The following is a 23,154-nucleotide window of genomic DNA, read 5'->3' on the forward strand; positions in this document are numbered from 1 at the left end:
AGCCTGGTCAACAGAGTAAATTACAGGACAGGTATGGCTACACAGAGAATCCCTGTCTCAAAAAACAACACAAACACAAACCAAAACAAAAAAAAACAGGAAAATAAACAAACAGGGTTTTACAGTGGAGTAAAAATAAATTATCAGACATTGAAAGAAACTATTACACACTGGATAGACATCCTGCCTTTGCTTTGGGTCCTCTGTGCTCCAAATAGAGAGAGATTTACCCCAAAAAGAAGTTCTATTGAGAAGAGCTCAGTGCTACCCTGGGATCCCCAACACCCATGGTCATGTCTGGAAGCTGATAAAGTCTTTCTACAGTTTCAAACCCATTCCCTGCTCTCTTCTCTGGTTCCTGCCCAATAGTAACCGCATCTGAATGCCATATTTGTCAAAAAGGAACAGAAATTAATCTGAAATGAAACTCACACATTAACGCCAAAGATTGACCAGCATTTTCTAATGCTTTGTAGAATGATTGAATCTTATCAACTATTACCACGAGTCATTTCCTCACAAGAACAAATTTCCAAAGGCTGTGAATAGAGATAGGACTTACCCAACACCAGTGGGATGGAGACCTGTGACGAGACAATCCAGCCACAGAGAGAAGCTTCCCCCTTAGGACTATCTCTTCCTATGAGCAGGGAACCTAATGGCTTCCTCTTTTATAGTCATGAAGACCTGAGACAATGAGATCTTGCCCACCCACTGGGGTCTCAACCAATCACCGGCTCTCAGCTGACTTAGGCCCACCCAGGTTCCCTAGAATGGAAACAATCTGATTAGGAGACATGGCAAACATTGAAGAAAGAATGATGCAACACCAACTGTGCATAGAATCTATAAGAATGTTTTGCAATTTCCAAGGCTAACTGGGAGCATGTGGCAGAGCGTCAGAGAACTGACACATCCAGAACATGTCTGTGCTCTTGCTGGACAGGTTTTTTCTTTCTCCCACCACCTCGAAACCTGAAAATAAAAACCTAAACCTAAAATAAAAAAACCTAAAAATATTCATTACTGGTATGGACCTTAAGAGTTCTATCCAGCCAGGCAGTGGTGGCACACACCTTTATTACCAGCACTTGTGGTGCTGAAGCAGTTGATTTTTGAGTTGAGGCCTGCCAGGTCTACAGAGTTAGTTCCATGACAGCCAGGGTTACACAGAGAAACCCTATCTCAAAAAACAAACAACAATGACAACAACCCCCCCCCTCGCCGCCAAAAAAAATAAAAAAAACAAACAAAAAACATCTTACTTTGTTTAGCTGGGCATTGGTAGAACACGCCTTTGATCTCAGCACTTGGGAGGCAGAGGCAGGCAGATTTCTGAGTTCCAAGCCAGCCTGGTCTACAGAGTGATTTCCAGGACAGTCAGAGCTATACAGAGAATCCAAATCGAGAAAATAAAACCAAATCCAAAAATAAAAAGAGAGAGAGAGAGAGATTTTTCTTGCAAGGCAGTGGTGGCACACACCTTTAATCCCAGCACTTGGGATGCTGGCGTAGTTGATTTCAGAGTTCAAGGCCAGCCTGCTCTACATCTTACAGTGTTTAGCCAGGCAGTGGTGGTGCATGCCTTTAATCCCTGCACTTGCGAAGCAGAAGGAGGCAGATTTCTCAGTACGAGGCCAGCCTGGTCTACAGAGTGAGTTTCAAGATAGCCAGGGCTACAGAGAGAAACACTGTCTCAAAAAACAACAACAACAAAAAATACATTGCTGGTATGGAATTTTAGGGTTCTAGTCTGCCCGGCAGTGGTGGCACATGCCTTTAATCCCAGCACTTGGGAAGCAAAGGGAGGAGGATTTCTGAGTTAGAGACCAGCCTGGTCAACAGAGTAAATTCCAGGACAGGTATGGCTACACAAAGAATCCCTGTCTCAAAAAACAAAAACAAAAACAAAAAAACAAAAACAAAAACAAAAACAAAAAAACAAAAACAAAAACCAGGGTTTTCCACCGGGGTAAAAATAAATTATTAGACATTGAAAGAAACTATTACACACTGGATAGACATCCTGCCTTTGCTTTGAGTCCTCTGTGCCCCATGTAGAGAGAGATTTACTCCCAAATGAAGTTCTCTTGAGAATAGCTCAGTGCTACCCTGGGATCCTCAACACCCAGAGTCCATGTCTGGAAGCTGATAAAGTCTTTCTACAGTTTCAAAGCCATTCCCTGCTCTCTTCTCTGGTTCCTGCCCAATAGTAACCACATCTGAATGCCATATTTGTCAGAAAGGAACAGAAATTAATCTGAAATGAAACTCACACATTAACGCCAAAGATTGACCAGCATTTTCTAATCCTTTGTAGAATGATTGAATCTTATCAACTATTACCACGACTCATTTCCTCACATGAACAAATTTCCAAAAGCTGTGAATAGAGATAGGACTTACCCAACACCAGTGGAATGGAGACCTGTGAGGAGACAATCTAGCCACAGAGAGAAGCTTCCCCCTTAGGACTATCTCTTCCTATGAGCAGGGAACCTAATGGCTTCGTCTATTATAGTCATGAAGACCTGAGGCAATGAGAGCTTGCCCACCCACTGGGGTCTCAACCAATCACCGGCTCTCAGCTGACTTAGGCCCACCCAGTTTCCCTAGAATGGAAACAATCTCATTAGGAGACATGGCAAACATTGAAGAAAGAATGATACAATACCAACTGTGCATAGAATCTATGAGAATGTTTTAGAATTTCCAAGGCTAACTGGGAGCATGTGGCAGAGCATCAGAGAACTGAGACATCCAGAACATGTCTGTGCTCTTGCTGGACAGACTTTGTCTTTCTCCCACCACCTCTATACCTGAAATACACAAGAGAACAGCAGGGGCTCCACGTTCTGAACAACTAACCGTTTTAACCAAAAAGTAGCACAAAACAAAGGAATGAGAAAGATTTTTGCTGGGCATTGGGTTGGATGCACTGTATCCCACTGTGGAGGCAGAGCCAGGGTGATCGATGAATTTGAGAAAAGACTGGTGGACAGATCCAGTTCCTGGAAAGTCAGGATTACAAGGATCAACTCTTACTCTCTCTCTATCTCTCTCTCTCTCTCTCTCTCTCTCTCTCTCTCTGTCTGGTTTTTCGAGACAGGGTTTCTCTGTGTAGTCCTAGCTATCTGGGCACTCTGTAGACGAAGCTGGCCTTGAACTCAGAAATCTGCCTGCCTCTGCCTCCCAAGTGCTGGGATTACAGGTGTTGGCCACCACACCGCCTGGTCTTTGACCTCATTTTACAGACCAGGCTCCAGGCTGGCCTGATGTCTGAGATCTGTATGTCACCATGCTTTTGGTTGGTTTGTTTTGTATGCCTCTGTCTCTCAGTCTCTTTCTTTCTCTCTCTCTCTCTCTCTCTCTCTCTCTCTCTCTCTCTCTCTCTCTCTCTCTCTCTCTCTCTCTCTCTCTGTCTCTGTTTATTCGAGACAGAGTTTCTCTGTGTAGTCCTGGCTGTCCGGGCACTCTGTAGACCAATCTGGCCTCGAACTCAGAAATCTGCCTGCCTCTGCCTCCCAAGTGCTGGGATTACAGGTGTTTGCCACCACACCACCTGGTCTTTGAACTCAGGGCCTGGGCGACCAGGCTAACCTTGTGTGCGCCAGCCTGGTTGGCGGATCGGCTGCCCAGCGGAGTGAGCGGCACACAGGGGAGGTCACAGCAGCATACACCGTCGGCACTCCCTGGGGGTGCACACGGACTCCATCTGGTCCACAGTCACAATATGGGGCAAGGCCTCAGGCGGAAGCCCTCAGCTCAACTCTCTCCGCTTCAGATCAGCCTGGGCGGCCGCACTACATCTCCAGCCACTGCTGCACTGCTGCCGCCGCTGCCCTCTGTGCTCCCTCCTTTCTTCTTGTACCTCATTTGATGTGTGGATTATGTTTTGGGTATTCCAGTTTTCTAGGTTAATATCCACTTATTAGTGAGTGCATACCATGATTCTCCTTTTGAGTCTGGGTTACCTCACTTAGTATGATGTTTTCTAGCTCCATCCATTTGCCTAAGAATTTCATGAATTCATTGTTTCTAATGGCTGAATAGTACTCCATTGTGTAGATATACCACATTTTTTGCATCCACTCTTCTGTTGAGGGATACCTGGGTTCTTTCCAGCATCTGGCAATTATAAATTGGGCTGCTATGAACATAGTAGAGCATGTATCCTTATTACATGGTGGGGAATCCTCTGGGTATATGCCCAGGAGTGGTATAGCAGGATCTTCTGGAAGTGAGGTGCCCAGTTGTTGGAGGAACTGCCAGACGGATTTCCAGAGTGGTTGTACCAATTTGCAACCCCACCAGCAGTGAAGGAGTGTTCCTCTTCCTTCACATCAGCAGTGGCTGGTCCAGCTGAAGGGCCATCAGCAGTGGAACCAAGGCGACACAGGGTCCAGTTAGGCCCTGCGCCCACGACCACTGACCTTCGCTGACCAGCCCGGCGTCAAGCAGCTGCGGTTCTGCGGAGCCTTTCGCTGCATGGAAGCCACTTCAGAACTCAGCTTCCCACCAGTCAGAAGAGACTCACCTCCATCTTGATTTCGACTCCAGAGATCGGACAGACTGAGGTACACAAACATAATCCGAGGCTAACACCTCAGGTGTCTGAGCCCGACGGGCGTTGGCCTGCACCCAGGCCCTGGGCTGTTCGGGTGGCCATCGGGGTGCCAACCCAGCCAGGAGGTTTTTTTGTCCTGGCCAGCACACGCACCACATCTCCAGGTCCCTCAAGAGGCTAGCGGGGGCTTCCGGGCAGCCAGCTGGGAGAAGTCGGTGTGCTCCGGTAAATCCTGCGGGCATCTCTGTCCCCTGATTTCTTCCCAAGGCTTTCTATCTCCAAAGTTGTCTCCCTTTGAGTTTTCTTAGTTGTTTCTACTTCTGATTTTAGATCCTGGATGGTTTTGCTTAGCTCCTTCACTTGCTTGTTTGTGCTTTCCTGTAATTCTTTAAGAGATTTTTGTGTTTCCTCTTTCATGACCTCAGCCTGTTGACCAAAGTTCTCCTGTATTTCTTTAAGAGATTTTTGTGTTTCGTCTTTCATGACCTCAGCCTGTTGACCAAAGTTCTCCTGTATTTCTTTAAGTGTTTTTTGCATTTCCTCCTTGTCGGCTTTTTTATTCTCCTGGACATGCTGGTAGAGGAGAATTGGGTTCAGATGTTGCCATATTGCCTTGATTTCTGTTAGTGACGTTCCTGCGTTTGCCTTTTGCCATCTAGCTCTCACTGGTGTTACTTGGTCTTGTCAGTGCTGGACTCACCAGTGCAAGCTGCCCCTTCCCCGTTGGCCTCTGGTGCACAGCTTATACCCTGCACTGCCTGTAGACAGGGTGCTGCTGTCCAGGCTGTTCAGATCCCGAAGCAGGCACCTGAAGGCTCCCGCTGGGGCCCGCAGGATAATCCACACATCAAATGAGGTACAAGAAGAAAGGAGGGAGCACAGAGGGCAGCGGCAGCAGCAGTGCAGCAGTGGCTGGTCCAGCTGAAGGGCCATCAGCAGTGGAACCAAGGCGACACAGGGTCCAGTTAGGCCCTGCGCCCATGACCACTGACCTTCACTGACCAGCTGGGCGGCAAGCAGCTGCGGTTCTGCGGAGCTCTCCAACACCTGCTGTCTCCTGAATTTTTTATCTTAGAGCATACGGTATTGGTGTTCTGTTTAGAAACTTTCTCCCTGTACCGATGTCCTCAAGGGTCTTCCCCAGTTTCTTTTCTATTAGCTTCAGAGTGTCTGGCTTTATGTGGAGGTCCTTGATCCATTTGGATTTGAGCTTAGTACAAGGACACAAGGATGGATCAATTCGCATTCTTCTGCATGCTGACCTCCAGTTGAACCAGGACCATTTGTTGAAAAGGCTATCTTTTTTCCATTGGATGTTTTCAGCCCCTTTGTCGAGGATCAAGTGGCCATAGGAGTGTGGGTTCATTTCTGGATCTTCAATCATGTAATGTCTAATGTACAAAAAACAAAACAACAACAACAACAAAAAAAAAAAAACAAAAGGAAAACATGGCCATTAATAAATTAAGGAAGGCAGCATTAAAGTCCAAATGTTTTTGCTAATCTAATTGTTGACAATGTTATTACTGGAATTTGTAAAACAAGAATCATCAGCTAAAGCCATTTGATTCCATTTGTGTCCAACTGCAGAAGCTTAATTATTTTGACAAAACTTGCCTCAAACTGAGATTTTCTTTTTCTTTCTTTCTTTCTTTCTTTCTTTCTTTCTTTCTTTCTTTCTTTCTTTCTTTCTTTCTTTCTTTCCTTCTTTCTTTCCTTCTTTCCTTCTTTCCTTTTTCTTTGTTTTGTTCTCCCTTTTCGTTCTTTTCTATTCTTTTTTCTTTTTGGGTTTCTCAAAACACGGTTTCTCTGTATATCCTTGGCTGTCCTGGAACTGAATCTGTATACCAGGCTGACCTTGAATTCAAATATCTGCCTGCCTCTGCCTCAAAAGTGCTGCCTGGGAGTTAAAGGATGCACCACCACTGCTGGGCTGAGATTATTTCTCCATGTAAATGTTAAAAAAGATGGGAAATGCATACCTGTTGGTTAGATAACCAAGTCTCACATAGACATGAGTGCTTCATTTATACCTGCAAACTCTAGGCTGGAGTTGTGTTTTGGGGAAGTAAACAAATGTCTACAAAGAATTGCCCCTGGGCTGATGGCATGGCTCAGCAGGTAAGAGCACCAACTGCTCTTCCTGAAGTCCTAAGTTCAATTCCCAGCAACCACAACCATCTCTAATGGGGATCCAATGCCCTCTCCTGGTGTATCTGAAGACAGTGAGAGTACACTAACATATAAAAAAAATAAATAAATCTTAAAAAAAAAAGAATTCCCCTTGTGTTCAACTTGAGGGGAGCAGGATTGCTTTAGAAAGAGCTGATAAGCAGGGCTTGGTGGCACATGCCTGTAATCCCAGCACTTGGGAGGCAGAGGCAGGCAGATTTCTGAGTTCAAGGTCAGACTAGTCTACAGAGTGAGTTCCAGGACAGCTAAGGCTACACAGAGAAACCCTGTCTTGGGGGGAAAAAGAAAGAAAGAAATGACCTGATATATTTTTGAAAATGTATTGCATTAGATTCATTCAGTTGGGAAGAACCACACTAAATGTTGGTGAGATCATTCCTCCAGCCCATGGGTTGGGGGCTCCAATGAAGAAAAAGGGGGAAGGGGGAGCTGAGGAGCAAGCTTTCCTTTGCTCTTTGCTTACTGATTTTGGAAGTCAGGAGAGCAGCTGCCTTGAGCTCCTGCAACCATTTCTTCCTCACCATGATATCCTTGAAGTAGAAGACAGCATACTTATTCTTTTAGGCATTTTGTAGCAGAAAGAAGAGAAGTGAGTGATATTTCCCATGAAGATTTAAGTGTTCGGGCAGTGGAATCTGAATAATAAGAAAGTAAAAGTCAGATACCAAACAAAAATATTTAGTAGAGAAGGCATGAAGTAGTGTGTATTTTCTTGGATAGAAAACAAACAAAGGAGCTGTTTACTCACATGCGTGCAGTGAAAGGCTGGCTTGTGGAGCAGATGGACTTGGATCACTCCTCCATGTGGTATTTTTTTTCTCTATAACATTGGAGAGGAATGACTCTGGCATTTGAAAACTACCAATGTGGGCTGAAGTCTTCAGGATGAATGTAGAGGGTAGATCTAGAATGGTGTCACATCAGGCAATATGAAGGGAAAAGTTCTTGGGCCAAGGAAATTAGCTTGTATTTATTGCCACAATCAGAATTTTACCACAAGTTGAATCATATTTTGTCTAGTCTCTTGCTCCCATCTGGTCCAATAATAATAATTCTACTTTTTCCCCCTCAGAAAAATGGAGTCAGACATTTTGCAAACCCTCCAGGAAACACTCACCTGCTTCATTTGCCAGGGCATCTTTATGGTTCCAGTCTCCTTAAGGTGTGACCATACCTTCTGCAAGGCCTGTCTCATCCTTGCTTCAGAAGACTTTGGAATCCCTGACCTCTGCCCTATATGTAAGTAACCATCCAATGGGACATTCAGAAATAACATCACAATCTGTTACCTGGTATCTGCTATGAGAAAAAAACAGTCTCATGAAGTATTTGCATTCTCAGGATCAAAAGTGCATGATCCACAAAGAGAGAAAGACAACATTCTCTGGTGATAGCAGGGTCCTCTTCTGTCAATTCTGACTCCCAGAATCACAGAGGTCAGAGATACTGCATCATTGGACTGCATGTTTGTACGCAAATGGTAAGTGATATTTCTGAAAAAGAAAATGAGAGCTTGAGAGAGGGAGGCTTAGCAGACCACAGGGAGAGGCTTGTCCTGATTCTGAGGAATCCACTGTGCTCTAAATCTTGCCAGTTTTTAAACAAAGAATGAATGAGGAATGACTATAAAATATAAACATTTCATGACAGGTGCAGAAGTAAAATAGCATTTCTAGTTTCATGATTCATTATGTTCATGTCATTGAAAATTATAATAATCATAAATTTACATCTTTAAAAACTGCTTTAACAACTGACATGAGACTAAAATCCCAAAAGTACATTGGAATGAGGTGGTTAGAAGCATCTGGGGACCCAGTCGGATGCTAATTATCCAGACAATCATCAATTACAGTCCATCACTTTACTTGAGCACAGGGTGGTTGTGCTTTTTAATTCTATAGTCTGAAATCTAAAGTTCCATAGTTATTAAAATAAAACAGAAACAGCACTGTGATTCTTCTTCTACCCTCTCTAAAGTAATTGTGTTCAGTGCTAGAGTTTGTCATCAGGTAACTCATTATTTATGTAAGGATGATATTTATTTATGCTTATTTACTTTTATTTATTTATTACAGGTGAAACTTGAAAAGAAATTGGTATCTTTATTGAAGAATATCCAAGAACAGCAGGAGACTAAATGCAGAGAGGAGAACAATTTTTCAGTGTTTGGTGAGTGTGAGAGTGATGTATAAAGTCAACCAGTTGCAGATATCTTGCAAAGTTGGCCATTCACAATTTGAGGATCATACATGCGAAGTGATGCTAGGAAATTCTTTTATGTTAACCTTAAATTCTTAAAGGCAAAATCTCTGTATAGCCCTGGCAATCCTGGAGCTCACTCTGTAGACCAGGCTGGCCTCAAACTCAAAAATGCGCCTGCCTCTGCCACCCAGAGTGCTGGGATTACAGGCATGTGCCACCACCACAAGGCTTAGAATTAGAACTTTTAAGTGTGCTCAGTATACAAAGTGGGATTCCAGGATGATTGAAATATTATGTATCTATGTGATTCTAACTTAGTGGTATCAGGCAGAAGTACAGAGATGTACTGTAGGCAGATTTGTTGATGAATAAAAGCTTGAATCCCTATTTGATCTAAACAAATATAATTATTTACCATCTGTGAATGAACCATACTCTCATCATTCAGAGAGAAGGGATTTTTTCTATAAAGAAACAAAATTACATTTCCGCCTCTTCTTTCATTTCCATTATTTTATAGCTGTTTATGTTGGGGACACACTTGAAAGATGTTAATTGTCCCCAACATAAAACAGCTTTAAATATCGAGTATTCTTCCAGTCTGAGAACACACAATTGTTTTCTGACATTCAAAAGTGATGACTACTTGGCCTGCGCCAAGTATCTGAGAAGAGTAATCAACAATCATGCAGTTCAATAAGATCTCAACACATAGAAACATTAAGTTCAAAGGGGATTATGAGGTATTTTATGTTTCTAATGCATCCATTTCTATTAGAAAAAGAGAAAGCAAATGTTGGGGTTGCATTTAAATCAAGTACTGAATTCTTTTTTTGTTGTTTTTGTTTGTTTGTTTGTTTGTTTGTTTGAGACAGGGTTTTTCTTTGTAGCCCTGCCTGTTCTCAAACTCACTTTGTAGACCAAGCTGGCCTTGAACGCAGAAATCCAACTGTCTCTATGTCCCAAGTGCTGAGATTAAAGGCCTGTGCCACCACCACCCGGCTCAGAATTCTTGAGAAACTCTGAATTCCCCAATTTCCTGAAAGATTACATTACAATCATAAAACATCACTTTTGATACATCTACAATACATCATCTCTTATCTAACACACAGGAAACTTTGCAGAAGAGGCAGATACATCATAAGAGCCAGAGCACCAGAACATCTGCTTCAAAATAGGCACACCAAGGAAGAGGGAGTTGAAGGAGGTTTCTTGGGTGACTATACAATATAAGAAATTGCCTTAAATTAATATAAGATCTAAAACACACCGTGGTCTAGAGTACTGACTGCTCTTCTGAAGGTCCTGAGTTCAAATCCCAGCAAGTACATGATGGCTCGTAACCATCTGTAATAAGATCTGATGCCCTCTTCTGGTGTCTGAAGACAGCGACAGTGCACTTACATATAATAATAAATAAATCTTTAAAGAAACAGAAGAACAGTCATGGCATCTCAGGGGCTTATCTCCTGTTCCAAGCTCATCAAATGCACATTTGGGGTGGGCAAAAGGCCTTCATTTTGGCTACTTTTAACAAAATATAGAATATAGATACTTTCTTATTTAATTATTGTTATCTTTTGAATTCAATGTAATAAGCTGAAATACAAAACTGATGTATATACATTTTAAAATGTATTCTTAAATACAATACAGCCTGATCATATCCTCTCCTTCTTCCATTTTCCCAGTCCAAGACTGGGCAAGGCAACTCTAGCAGGAAATGGGTCTCAAAAGCAGACAAAAGAGTCAGACCTCTTTCCAATTTTAGGAGTCCTACAAAGCCACAAGCTAAAAGCCATAACCTGCAGAGGACCCAAAGCACAGACCAATGCCCCAGGATTGCTGCCTTAGTCCCTGCTTAATTGATTCTGTGGGCTGTATTATCCTAGTGTCCTTGATTCCTCTGACTCTTATTATTTTTCCTCCCCTACCCCTTGCTGAGCAGTTGTGGTGCACACCTTTAAGCCTACTACTTGGGAGACAGAGGCAGGCAGATTTCTGAGTTCAAGTCCAGCCTGTTCTACAGAGTGAGTTCAAAAACAGCCAGTGCTACTTAGAGAAACCCTGTCTCAAAAAAAAAAAAAAAAAAGTCTTCCTCCCCCGCAGCCATAGGATTCCTTGAGCTCTGAGGGCAAAGGCCTAATGGAGTACTCCAATTTGTGTTCTCTCTCCATCTAATGTATGGCTATGAGTCTTACACTGACTTTCATCATCTTCTAGGGAAAGTGTCTCTGATGATTATTGAACTAAGCCCCAATCTATGAGTGAAGCAGAATACCACTAGGAATCATTTCATGGACTTATTTTTCCTACCCTAGGTCCTTGTCTATTCAGACTCTATTTCTTGATTATCCAGGTAGTGTCAGGCATGGCTCCCTCTCTTGTTGTGTGGTTTGAATTAGACCACTCACAATTTGACTACTCCCAAAAGTTTTTCTCCATTGCCCCAGCACATCTTTCAGGCAGGATAGATTGTAGGTATAAGGACTGTACCTGGGTTCATGTTGCAATCCCACCACTGTAAGTTGCCTGGTTATAGAATATGGCTGGTCCAGGCTCTACATCCTCCTTTGCTGAGAATGGTCTTTAGGTCACCTTTGTACATTCCAGGAATTTTCCATTTCACTAGATTTCTACATCAGCTCCCAAAGTCAACCATTTCCAGTTGACTCTCCCATACTCTCCCTCCATTCCTCCTTGAGAACTTGATTCCTTCTGTTCCCATCCCTACCTAGCCTAGTCTACCCTCAAATGTATCCTACTTCCTCCTTGTCAGTGACATACATTTGGCCCTGGTAGAACCCTCCTTGTTAATTGGTCTCTCTGGGTTGGTGGTCTGCAGCATGATTATCATTTACTTAATAATAATAACCACTTATAATTGAATGGATACCAGGCTAGTCTTTATGGGTCTCTGTTACCTCATTCAGGGTGTTTTTCACTAATTCCATCTATTTTCCTGAAAATGTCATGATGTCATTTTAAAAAATAGCTGTGTAATATTTCATAGTATAAAAGTACCAGATTTACAGCTGGAAGTGTCTGTGCTTCTGGTTGGTGTTCTAAGCATGGTCAGCAGTAGTGTTTCTCAGTTAAATCATGGGTCAAAGGTTGTGGGGTAAGTGGAAAAGGAAGATGCTTGCTGAGAAGAGAAAGAAGAATTCATCAAGGGAGCTCAACAGACTTAAAAGTATTCTCAGAGTTGATGGTGATGCTTTAATGAACCTCATTGAAATAAAAACTGTGGTGGTACCCAAACATTGCCAGGAGAAAATGCAATGTGACATGGATGATGAAAAGGATAACATGAAATGGAAACTGAAATTAGGAGAAACAGAAAGACTTTAGACCAACATGTCCAGTACCCAGGGTGGATAAACCAGAGGCAAAGAAAAAGACTGAAGGCCAAGAGAGAAAAGAAACAGGGGAAAGGCAGAGCAAAGGTTGTGAAGAACATGGCCTGGTAGACCCTTAAAGAGTGGAAAGAGAGCCAGGCGTGGTGCTGTACCCCATTAATGGCAGCACTCAAGGCAGAGGCAGGTGGATCTCTGAGTTTGAGGCCAGTCTGGGCTACACAGCAATTCCAAGATACCCAGAGATCTTTTACACAGAGAAACCCTGACTCAAACAAGCAAGCAAACAAACAAACAAACAAAAACCCAGAAGCTATTTGTTTTCAGTTTGGACTTAGTTATGTAAGTCACAACCAAAATAACTCATTTGTGTTAGAAATGTGAATAAAATATCTTTGGTGATGAAAGAATATTATGCTGAGTTTGGGACTAGATACAGCAGCCTAGGCACTGAGTATCATGAGCATTAGTGTGCTTATACTTATTTGATCTTACAAATGTCCATTATACTCAGTGCCAAAACATGTTCATATCAACAAAGTTTGGGCAGAAAGCTATTATGCTGTCACATTCAAAAATTGCTTATAAAGGGCCTGAGGATGACTCAACCTCTGCTCCTTGTTGGGTGGCTCACAACAGTTCCCAGGTATGCGCCCCCTTGTGGCCTTCACTGGGACCCATATTCATATGCACAAGTTTCCACTAATAACTAGATAACTGAAAAATAAAGAATAACTAAAATATTGCTTTTGGCAAAATGGCCATTTTAACTATATTGATTCTACCGATCCATGAGTATGGGAGGTTTTCCCATTTTTTGAGGTCTTCTTCCATTTCCTTCTTCAGAGTCTTGAAGTTCTTGTCATACAGATCTTTCACATGTTTGGTAAGAATCACCCCAAGATACTTTATACTGTTTGTGGCTATTGTGAAGGGGGTCATTTCCCTAATTTCTTTCTCAGCCTGCTTATCCTTTGAGTATAGGAAGGCCACTGATTTGCTTGAGTTGATTTTATAACCTGCCACTTTGCTGAAGTTGTTTATCAGCTGTAGGAGTTCTCTAGTGGAGTTTTTTGGGTCACTTAGGTAGACTATCATGTCATCTGCAAATAATGATAGTTTGACTTCTTCCTTTCCAATTTCTATCCCTTTGACCTCCTTATGTTGTTGAATTGCCTGAGTTAGTACCTCAAGTACAATATTGAAAAGATAAGGAGAAAGGGGGCAGCCCTGTCTAGTCCCTGATTTTAGTGGGATTGCTTGTAGTTTCTCTCCATTTAGTTTGATGCTGGCTTCTGGTTTGCTGTATATTGCTTTTACTATGTTTAGGATGGGCCTTGAATTCCTGTTCTTTCCAAGACTTTAATCATAAAAGGATGCTGAATTTTGTCTAATGCTTTTTCAGCATCCAATGAAATGACCATGTGGTTTTTTTCTTTGAGTTTGTTTATGTAGTGGATTGCATTGGTGGATTTCTGTATATTGAAACCACCCTGCATTCCCAGGATAAAGCCTACTGATCATGGTGGATGATCCTTTTGATGTGTTCTTGGATTCAGTTGGCAAGAATTTTATTCAGTATTTTTGAATTGATGTTCATAAGGGAAATTGGTCTGAAGTTCTCTTTCTTTGTTGGATCTTTGGTTTTGGTATCAGCATAATTGTGGCTTCATAGAAGGAATTGGGTAGTATTCCTTCTGTTTCTATTTTGTGGAATAGTTTGAAGAGTATTGGTGTTAACTTTTCTTTGAAGATCTGATAGAATTCTGCACTGAAGCCATCTGATCCTGTGCTTTTTTTGGTTGGAAGACTTTCTATGAATCCTTCTATTTCTTTAGGCGTTATGGGACTGTTTAGATGATCTCTTTGGTCCTGATTTACTTTTGGTATTTGGTATCTGTCAAGGAAATTGTCCATTTCCTCCACATTCTCCAGTTGTGTTGAGTACAGGCTCTTGTAGTAGGATCTGATGATTTTTCCCAATTCAATTCTTCACAGAGTTAGAAAGAGCAATTATCAAATTCATCTGGAATAACAAAAAACCCAGGATAGCTAAAACTATTCTCAGCAACAAAAGAAAGTCTGGGGGAATCAGTATCCCTGACCTCAAGCAATACTACAGAGCAATAGTGTTAAAAACTGCATGGTATTGGTACAGTGACAGGCAGGCAGATCAATGGAACAGGATAGAAGATCCAAAAATGAACCCACACACCTATGGCCACTTGATCCTCGACAAAGAGGCTGAAAACATCCAATGGAAAAAAGATAGCCCTTTCAACAAATGGTGCTGGCTCCACTGGAAGACAGAGGTATGGGACTCCCCTTTGAGTTGGAGTTACAGCAGTTGTGACTTGTCTGACTAGATAGGTGTTGAGATTTGAACTCAGGTCCTCAAGAATAGTAGTACTCTCTTTAAAGCAGAGTCATCTGTCCAATCCCAGACCTTCCATTTGTGAAAAGCATTTAGGAACAATTTCGCCTGCTGTGTCCAATGTTAAGTAGCATCTTTTTTGTTCAGATGAGCGGCTTCATATTTGAAAGTGTTACATTTTTTTTTGAGCTTCTATTACTCAACCTGAGAGGCAGAGGCAGTGGACTGTTTCATCTAGTGATAACAGAAATAGTCCACAAAGAGTCTTTCCTTTTGTATTTTTATATTTATTTGTGTGCACATGCAGATACCATGCTGAGTCATCTCTGGGATTCTGGGGATGGGGGAATCTACACTCTCTAAGAGGAGAAGAGTGATGTTAGGGGGAGGGACTTGTGAGGCTGGAATCAGGAGTGCCTGGATTGAAGGTGTGTACTGTCAACACCCAGGTTCTCTGAACTGCAGCCATCTCTCCAGCCCCAGACCCCACCCCAGTTTTTTTAAGACTTGAGTCTCTACTGAGCTCTCAGGTAAGTTCCTTAATAAGCTAGGGGTCAGGGGTGATAACTAGTATAAGCCCTTTATTAACAAAAGAATTATTCCGTCAGAATCTGTAAATTAAAAGGCTTAGTCAAAAATACACATCCAGTGTGCTTTAAATGGTTTGAGTTAGTAAATTTAATGGAAATTAATTTCACTTCCCACTAAAATGATGCCTTATTTGGGCTTGTCTCTTGATCAGGTCAATGATGGGGATTGCTCAGTGGTCAAATGTGCTTACTGTTTTCAGGACCCAAGTTCAGTACCCAGCTCCCTCACAGCAGCTGAACTCTAGCATCAGATCTGACATGCCTTTCTGGCCCAAAACGGCAATTACACACATACACATAACACCCCTAATCCCCACCCTATAAAACCTGACCATGTTCCTCCTTCAATGCTCAATGAACACATCAAATTCTCATCACTAGATGTGTACAAACCCAAAGAAATCAGAAGCCTTCCTGCACTCAAAGGAAAAACAGGCTGAGAAAGAAATTAAGGAAATGACACCCTTCACAATAATCACAAACAATATAAAATATCTCAGTGTGACTCTAACAAAACAAGCGAAAGATCAGTACAACAACCTCAAGATTCTCATGAATGAAATTGAAGAAGACCTCACAAGTTGGAAAGATCCCCCATGCTCATGGATTGGAAGGATTAATATAATAAAATTGGCCATCTTTCCAAAAGAAATCTATACATTTAATGCAATCTCCACTAAAGTTCAACTCAATTCTTCATAGAGTTAGAAAGAGCAATTCTCACATTATTTGGAATAACAAAAACTCAGGATAACAAAAACTACTCTCAACAACAAAAGAACTTCTGGGGAAATCAGCATCCCTGACCTCAAGCTGTACTACAGAGCAATAGTGATAAAAACTGCATGGTATTGGTACAGTGATATGCAGGTAGATCAGTGGAATAAAATGAAGACCCAGAAATGAACCCTCATACCTATTGATTGCCCTTGATCTTTGAGAAACAAGTTAAAACTGTCCAGTGGGAAAACCCCCAGCATTTTCAATAAATGATGCTGCATGAACTGGTCATCAACAAGCAGAAGAATGCAAATTGATCCATTCTTATCTCCTTGTACAAGGCTCAAATCCAAGTGGATCAAGGACCTTCCACAAGAAAGGAGATACACTGAATCTAACAGAAGAGGAAGTGGGGAGAAGTCTCAAACACATAGGTATAGAGGAAAAATTCTGAACAGAACTCCAATGGCTTATGCTCTAAGACCAAGAATCAACAAATGGGACCTCATAAAATTGCAAAGTTTTTGTAAGGGAAAGGATACAGTCAATAGGGCAAGAGGGCAACCAACAGATTGAGAAAAGACCTTTACCAATCCCATATCCAATAGAAGGTTAGTATCTAATAGATACAAAGAACTCAAGAACATAGGCTCCAGACAAACAAATAAACCTTAACCAGAGAATTTTCAACTGAGGAAACTTTTTTTTTCTGAGACATGGTTTCTCTGTATAGCCCTGGCTGTCCTGGAACTCACTCTGTAGACTAGGCTGGTCTCGAACTCAGAAATCTGCCTGCCTTAGCCTCACATGTACTAGGATTAAAGGCGTGCACCACCACCACCACCACCTGGCTCAACTGAGGAAACTCAAATGGCTGAGAAGCACCTAAAAATGTTCAACAACTGTAGAGTGAAACAATAATTAAATAATACTGCCAAGCCCCCGAACCTAATCCCAGTGGGTTCAGCTCAGGGCAGTTCTCACAGTGTCTGCTGACAAAATCTTTTCCAACTAGTTCTCACAGCATCCCAGCTGTGCTTCCTCTCTGCCAGAGACTTTGTAAATGGCAGGAGTCCAGTGATCCTGTTCTGTACTCAAATACCCAGGAGAGCATTATTCCTAAACTTAGTTAACCAAATACCATTATGTATATAAAACTCCCAATTACATAATGCTAACTTACAAAGACAAATGTCTTACCCCAATTTTCCAACCTCTCCAAAACACCAAAAATATGTCTGAAGCCATCTGGATATCTGCATCCCTCCTTCTCCACTACTTGTGTCATCCACTGAACCTTCTTCTCGCTCTCCCTCTCCCCACCTCTCACTTCTATTAGCTCCTCCTCCTCTATCCCCTCCTATCACTGGCCTCTCGCTGCCTCAATGTAAATGGATGGGAAATATCTTGCAAAAAACATCCTTAGTCATTGGGAAAGGCAAATCAAAACAAAACTGAGATTCCACCTCACAACTGTCAGAATGGCTAAGATCAAAAACTCATGTGACAGCAGATGCTGGTGAGGATGTGTTGAAAGAGGAACACTCCTCTGTGGTTGGTGGGATTGCAAGGTGGTATAACCACTCTGGAAATCAGTCTGGCTGTTCCTCAGAAAATTGGACATAGTGCTACCTTAGGACATGGGTCTACAACTCCTGGGCATATACCTAAAAGATTCTCCAACATGTAATAAGAACACTTGCTTGACTATGTTCATAGCAACCTTATGTGTAATAGCCAAAAGCTGGAAAGAACACAAATGTCCTTCAACAGAGGAATGGATATAGAAAATGTAATACATTTACACAATGGAGTACTACCAGCTATTAAAAACAATGAATTCAAGAAATTCTTAGGCAAATGGAAAGAATCAGAAAATATCCTGAGTGAGGTAACCCAGTCACAATGAACACACGTGGTATGCACTCGCTGATAAGTGGATATTAGTACAAAAACTCAGAATACCCAAGATATAATTGACAGACACCATGAAGCTCAAGAAGGAAGGTCAAAGTATAAATGCTTCTGTATCTTTAGAAGGGAAAACAAAATAATCAGGGGAGGAAAGAATAGAGGAGAGTCTGACAAAAGGTCATCCAGAGACTGCCCCACCTGGGGAATCATCCCACCACATACAGACACCAAATCCTGACAACTATTGCAGATGCCAAGAAGGCTTGCTGACAGGAGCTGAATATAGCTGTCTCCTGAGAGGCTCTGCCAGAGCCTGACAAATACAGAGGCAGATGCTCACAGCCAACTGAGCATGGGGCCCCCAATAAAGTGGTGAAAGAAAGGACTGAAGGAGCTAAAGGGGTTTGCAACCCATAGGAAGAACAATTTGAACCAGCCAGTACTCCCAGAGTTCCCAGGGACTAAACTAGCAACCAAAGGGTGCACATAGCCTCATATGTAGCAGAGGGCTACCTTGTCTGGCCTCAGTGGGTTAAGCCTTCAGAGCCTTGATGTTCTAGGTACAGCAATACCCAGGATAAAGGGGAGCACCCTCTCAGATGCAAATGGGAAGAGGGATGGGGAGGTTCTGTGAGGGGGCAAGGACCAGGGATAGCAGGCAGTGCTTGGGATATAAATAAACTAATTCAGTGCCTGGGTTAGATGGAATGCAGGATCCTAGAGAAACAGCCCAGGGGTTAGAGAAGAAAACTACTAGGCTGTTGAAAGCAGATTCTGGGCTTACAACTGGCTACTAAAGTTAGTGACTTGGAACTTAGATATTAAGAATCAACCTGAGTGAGATTTAGGCCAGTTTTACAAGCTCTGATAGCCTACACAGTCCAAACAGGGCAAACTGTCCCCATCACAGGTCCATAATTCTAAAAGCCACTCAGCCTAATTCAATAAAATCATATGTCTGACTACTTCCAAGATTTTATAAATAGAATAGTAGAGTTTTGTGAAATGTTAAATTTAATTCTATGTAAACAACAAGAGTACATGAACTCCTACTTGACTTCCAACCTGGCTGACCATCTAGACTCTAGCTGTGTCCATGCCAGGGGCATTGGAATTCCTTGGGATGTGGAATTGGACACTACCTGTCTTAACTGGATGCACGGGGCACTGGTGTGTCTCAAGTGTCTGTAGCTATTTGTTCTGAGAAAGTGTCTCTAATGAGATTGGGTCTAAGCCTGCCACTGTGTCTTCATACCAGCTGTGGGTTGTCACAGTGCCTGGAAAGGGGAGGTTCTACATAGCAAAACACTGGGGATGCCATATCCTCTGGGAATGCAGAAATGATTAGCTCCCCAGGAAGGCACTGGGGAAATGGCAGACAGTAAAAGAAGTGCTCCACACTCTATAAACGCCACTTCTGCAGAACACACATCAGCTTGATCAGAAAAGCATCTGTGCACCGCAGTTTCCCACCACACTGCCCTCGCCCTTCTGAGGTTCAGTCCTAGCTTCCATTACTGCCCCACCTGATCAAGAGCAGGTGGCATCTGAAGGATGGAGGGCAGGGAATAGATGGCCACTGTGAAGAGCAGCAACGTGATTTGTGATGGAGGCAAAAGACCTTCAGCATACCCATTTAGCAGAAGGAAACATAGTAACTCTGAGTGTCTTGGGCCCTTTACCTAAAGGAAAATCTGGAGAAAGAGGACCCTGAGATTTACCAAGGGAGTGTTTTCTGGAGTTGGGGAAATGGAGGAGCGAAGTTAGCACATAGCCTTCATGGGAGCAAGCTTCCATGCTGAACTGTGGGATGAGGATTATAACTGAGTTTGGTCCTCCAGATGGGGGATGCTCTGTACTCTTCCCTTACAAGTCAGTCATTGACTATGAATCTCTTTAGGGAAACACAGAACCCTTCAGATACAGATACAGAGAGCAGTTCTCCAGAGAGGGTCCAGCTCTGAACATTAGCAGCCAGCAATCCCGGCAGCTGGAGTAGAGGTTTCGCAGCTCCATCAGGAACCCAGAGCAAGAAACCAAGGGCAAGCGTCTGCTGCTGCAGAAGCCAGTAATCCTGATGGGAAAGAAGCTTTTCTGGACCATGCTCTCCCTGTGTCCCAGCTGCTTCCCCATCTTTCTTGACTTGGGTTTTCTTTCCTGTAGAATCGTTGCAAGCCTCTGTGCCTTCTGTTCTGTGGATTCACTTAGAACATCCCTGTCTGCCTAAATCTAGGACCTGGAAGGTTGGTTTTCAGCATCACAGCCAGCTCTCTAGTAAGGGGATCAAAGACAGGCCTCATTCATGGCATTCCTGGATGCCTGAGAGTCCTCCCCAGAGACTTCTAAGACTGGGATAGTAGAAGAATGCTGGTCTTCTGGGTAATAAGCCAGGGCCTTTAAAGTGGGTAGCCAGAGTGTCAGAGATGAAGTAGAACTGGGAAGAGAGCTCACTCAGTCACCTGCTTGCCTTTCTAGAACAGAGATGAGTTTGATCCCCAGGACCCATGTGTAAAATGCTGGGGCAAGGGAGATGGCTCAGTGGGTATTTTTTGAGTCTCAGGCCCTATAAAGATGGCAGAGAGAATAGACTCTACTTGAATACTGAGGTACATCATGTGTACCTACAAACACACACACACACACACACACACACACACACACACACACAGAGAGAGAGAGAGAGAGAGAGAGAGAGAGAGAGAGAGAGAGAGAGAGAGAGAGAGAGAGAGGGAGAAATGTGGAACTTGTTATACTTACTTTTTTTTAAAGGAAGAAAAGCTGGGACAAGTGATGGACTCTTACAATCCTAGTGCTGGAAGGTGGAGTCTCAAGGATCTCTGGGACTCACCCGTTACCTCAGACTACTTTATGAGTTCCTGGCTGGTGAAAGACCTTGTCTCAATAAAGTGTGGGGGATGTCAGCAGTGTTTCCCTCTGACAAGGCCCCCCCCACACACACACATACACACTGCCCCCACTATGCACACATTGCTAAAGTGAAGGGGCAACCCAGGAAGAGGGCTGGCTCCTTCTTCTGTCTGTCTCTGTCTGTCTCTGTCTCTCTGTCTCTCTCTCTCTCTGCATCTCTCTCTCTCTCTCTCTCTCTCTCTCTCTCTCTCTCTCTCTCTCTCTCTCTCTCTCTCTCTCTCAATATATGAGAGGGAGAGGGCCTTGAGGTCATCCAGATGAGAGAAGACCCTATATATATACACCTGCACCCTGGGTGTGAAAAATGCTCAGTCAAACCAACAGGTAAAAAAATAATCTTAAATCATCCCAACTCCCTCTGTTGCATCCTGGGAATGGTTTGGGTTTTTTGTTTGTTTGTTTGTTTTGTTTTTGTTTTTTGGTTTTTTGTTTTGGTTTTTTGTATTTGTTTTTTTTTTTTTTTTTTTTTTTGTATTTGGTTTCTTTGAGACGATGTTTCTCTATATAGCCCTGGCTGTCCTGGAGTTCACTCTGTAGACAAGGTTGGCCTTGAACTCAGAAATCCGCCTGCTAAGGTCAAAAATTCAGGAAACAGCAGGTGTTTGCGAGGAAGTGGAGAAAGAGGAATACTCCTCCACTGCTGGTAGGGCTGTAAGATGGTACAACCACTTTGGAAATCAGTCTGGAAGTTCCTCAGAAAACTGGACATGACACTTCTGGAGGACCCTGCTATACCTCTCCTGGGCATATACCCAAAGGATTCCCCGGCATGCAATAAAGACACATGCTCCATTATGTTCATAGCAGCCTTATTTATAATAGCAGAAGCTGGAAAGAACCCAGATGCCCCTCAAAGGAGAAATGGATACAGAAAATGTGGTATATTTACACAATGGAATACTACTCAGCAATTAGAAACAATGAATTCACAAAATTTTTAGGCAAATGGTTTGATCTGGAAAATATCATCCTAAGTGAGGTAACCCAATCACAAAAGAATACACATGGAATGCAATCTCTGATAAGTGGATATTAATTAACCCAGAAGCCCTGAATACCCAAGACACAAATTGCATAACAAATGACACCCATGAAGAAGTATGGAGAGGGTCCTGATCCTGGAAAGGATTGATCTAGCATTGGAAGGGAATATAAGGACAGAGAAAAAGGAGGGAGGTGATTGGAGAATGGATGGAGAGAAGGTTTATTGGACATATGGGGAGGGGGATCTGGGAAAGGGGAAATCATTTGGAATTTAAACAAAGAATATAGAAAATAAAAATATTACAAAAAAAAAAACAATAAAAAAAGAAAAAGAAAAAGAAATCCGCCTGCATCTGCCTCCTAGAGTGCTGGGATTACAGGGATGTGTCACCAACACCTGTCTTGGAGTGGTTTTTAAAGAAATCTACTTTAAGGACAGACCCCTTTTGTATAAAATCAAACAAAATCTGTACAAAGAAAGAGTAAAAAAAAATTCCATGATATTTTGTATAGAAACAGACAGGTTGATCAAACAAATGAAATCAAAGTCCCTGGAATAAACTCACAAACCTATTTGTATTTACTTTTTGATAAAGAAGCCAAAACCATAAAATAGAAAAAAAGGAAAGCATATTCAACAAGTATTGCTGGTCTAACTAGATGTCTGCATGTAGAATAATGCAAACAGATTCATGTTTATTGCCGTGCACAGAACTCAAGTAGAGGTGGATCAAAGACCTCAACATAAAATTGGATACACTAAATCTCATACAGTAAAGTGGAAAATGGCTCTGCATACATTGGTAGAGGAGACAATTTCCTGAACAGTATACTAATGGCTCAGGACATTACAATCAATATTTCATAAATGGGACCTCATGAAACTGAAAGCTTCACAATAGGAAAAAATCTTTATCAACTCTATATCTGAGAGTAGTAAAATATCCAATATATATATGGAACTCAGGAAATTATACAGCAACCAAATAGCTCAACAAAAATGGAGTACAGAGCTAAACAGAATTCTTTTTTTTTTTTTTTTTTTTTTTTTTGAGACAGGGTTTCTCTATATAGCCCTGGCTGTCCTGCTGTCCTGGAACTCACTCTATAAACGAGACTGGCCTTGAACTCAGAAATCTGCCTGCCTCTGCCTCCCAGAGTGCTGGAATTACAGGCATGCACCACCATTGCCCGGCTTTAAACAGAATCCTTAACAGAGGTATCTTGGATGGCCGAGAAACACATAAAGAAATGATTGATTCCCTTCATCAACAGAGAAATTCAAATCAAAACAACTCTGAGATGTCATCTTATACCCAT

The 23,154-nt window shown here is 42.4% G+C and overlaps 1 pseudogene; it reads left to right on the forward strand.

Moving 5' to 3' along the window:
• The first annotated feature begins 12,070 nt into the window (after positions 1-12,070).
• On the forward strand, positions 12,071-12,438 carry LOC127689669 (protein LLP homolog; annotated as a pseudogene).
• The last annotated feature ends 10,716 nt before the right edge of the window (positions 12,439-23,154 follow it).

Source organism: Apodemus sylvaticus, chromosome 7 (assembly GCF_947179515.1).
Source record: "Apodemus sylvaticus chromosome 7, mApoSyl1.1, whole genome shotgun sequence".
Taxonomy (NCBI): domain Eukaryota; kingdom Metazoa; phylum Chordata; class Mammalia; order Rodentia; family Muridae; genus Apodemus; species Apodemus sylvaticus.